Here is a 2,914-nt window from a genome sequence, read left to right as displayed (position 1 = left end):
AGGCATACATGTCGAAAGCATCATCAGATGGCATGACTGCAAAACAAAAACAAACAAGAAGATATGTTAAGAAATAGTTTGGCACAATAAAGGAATAACATAAAGAGAAATTCTAAGTAGTATACTCGAACTATTATTACTGGTCATTACATTATCTAAAAAACTACTGCTACACTCACTATCTGCCTCAAAGAAGTCCAAGCTAAAACTACTGGTCGTAAATTTAAAGTTGCCATCCCTATCGAATAAATGGCAAGGGATCGGCAGATTATCTAAGAGTGAGAAATCTATACTGCTATCGTCTGAAGATTTGAGTATAGGACCGCTGTATTCAAGTATTTTTTGTTTTCCCCTCCCATGTTGGGTAGGGGTATTAGCAGCTCGAGTGCTAGGAGTTGGATCTCAGATGGTCACTCCCATTGGACACCGCCTCTGGGGTTGTGACACATCTTGCTAGTGGTAGGGGATGTCTTGTCTGCCACTGACCTCTTGGAAGTACCTTCCTACATTGGACTTGAAGGTAATATCACTCAAGAATGTGCGAGCAGATTCCTGGTGGAAAAAGTGGAAGAACCCCGTATTCTTCTGGTTGGGGTAGGATTTGAGATCGAATAGATACTTGATCTCATGTGGAGTAGGCACAAGCCATTTTTGGTGGTTGTATAGGATATAGAGTGCTACAAGTACTCTATATCTGTTGGGTGTTATTTGGAAAGGGGCGACCTTGAAATAATTGGTCACCCCTCAGAAAAAATCGTCCAAGGGTAAGACTACCCCTACTTCAATGTGATACCTCAACCAGGCGCTATAGGCACCTCCGGGTACATTTGCCCTTCGGTTGGGTGTTGGTTTGTAAAGGGTAATCCCGTAAATCCCATACTTCTTGGCGTATTTTGCCACCATCCTGGTCAATATGACACTAGAAGGGGCAATGTACTAGTCTACCTCTGCTCGAGGGCTATTGCGAGGACGAGCTTTGGGCTGAATGTCTGGTGGTGAAAAGTTTAAAGGTTGCGGGTTGTTTGAAGGACCTTCGGCATAGGTTGCCGGCAGGTTAGAAGGTGAATTTGTTGTTTTATTTTTCCTACGAGCAATGTATTTGACACGACCCATGTTTAATTGGTTGTGTGGAGGACTGGTCGTAGGGTTTAATTGTGACGCCGAAGGCTCAGGAAAAGGCAATGAAGGTTGTTATTGATCCTTGAACAGCAAAGCCAAAATATTTTCATCTATTGGTGTCTCACCTCCCCAGGGATCATGCATGAATATCTGAGAAGTGTAAAGGGAAATTGAGAATCTACGACCAATAGATAGAAGAAAGAGAAAAGAAAGTACAACGTTGTTCGTGTATAAAAGTTAAGCTTTTATATGACCAGTAGCATCATGATAAAAACACAATAAACATTCGAATAGTTTGAAAAAATAGATCAAAAGTGAATGTGAAAAGTTATTTCAGAAAAACTTTTCAAATCCAAAAACAGGCGAGAAAAACCTAGTTTTTCCGAAATACTCAAAATCGAATTTTCACTTCGATTCTGGACCTGAAATCAATGTTCCTATACCCCACATTACTTTTTAAACATTGTCTAGTATTTCATACTACCTAAAATCTTTATTCTAGCATCTTATTCTATGTATGTTTACTTAAACCCGGTTACCAAAAATTTCTCAGGAACACCAGAATCCCAGTTACGAAAATTCATGAATAAAGACCAAAATACATAAAAATTTCTACAAAAATGAGAGGGTGGATTTGAAAACTTACTTGGATACAAATTGTAGGAAAATCACGAAGGTTTTGCTCGAAGACGTCTCGAATCAAACTGGAATCTCTGGGTTTTCTTGAAGGTTTGTCTGAGTTCTTGAAGTGAGAGAAGGTTCGGGTAAAAAATGAAAAAGATGAAAAGGCTTATATTTATACTGCTCGGGGTGTTAATAAAAGGTAATGATGGGAATGGGATTTCGATGTACGGGGAATTGCAATAACCGTCAAAATATTTCTAGGAAACTATAAAGGTCATAATTACTTGCTTTTTCAAAAAAGTACCGACAAATGTGACAGATTAAATTGATTGCTGGTCAAGTAAGTTTATTAAATGCTGATTGCATTAAAATAAACTTGGGGGCAAATGTTTACCCCAAAAATACTTCCTGATGTGGCAAAATTAGTACGCACGTGGGTTGCACGTGACTAGTTAATGATTACATCCAGGTCGACCAGTGACCAGAAGAGACGTTGCTCGATGGATTTAAGAAAGATGCTGAACAATACGGCAGAAAATGTGCTGACATATGCGACCAGGTCTGGTGTAGCAAAGCCAGAGTTCAAATACATTTATGAGCCAAATATTTCAAAGATATTTAGCCCTATTTTTATGTAAAGATTATGATTTCTGTTATTATTTTAATATGCTTGAATAAAAATGTAGACATGGCCCATTGGCCCATATGTATATCCTTGAGTGTATAAATAGGACTCAAGGGACTCATTGAAAGGGAGGAATAATTTGTATTCAGAGAGAATCAATGTTTTCTATACACACACTTTTGTATCCTCTTTTGGAGCTTGTGAAACTCAGTAAACCCTAGTTTGCTGATCGCAGGTTTCATAATACATCAATAAAAAATACACTAAGTGGAAGTAGGTTATTACCAATATATGGGGTCGAACCACTATAAATCCTAGTGTCGTTTAGTGCTTGCATTCAGCTTACAAATCTTTATCATTTTGGTGACTCCCTGTCGTTGGCTAAATCATCATTCAACAATGGGCCTATGGCCCATGAGAATTTCGAGCTAGGGCTGATAATTGACTATTATTCTATTGATTTTTTAGTTAAATAAATAACCTAATTGAGCCTATAAAAGGAATGCTAAGTGAGACTTGAAAATAGATGTTTAGATGGTCAAAAGA

Source organism: Humulus lupulus, chromosome 4 (genome assembly GCF_963169125.1).
Source record: "Humulus lupulus chromosome 4, drHumLupu1.1, whole genome shotgun sequence".
Taxonomy (NCBI): Eukaryota; Viridiplantae; Streptophyta; class Magnoliopsida; order Rosales; family Cannabaceae; genus Humulus; species Humulus lupulus.
Note: the sequence above shows the minus strand (reverse complement) of the source record.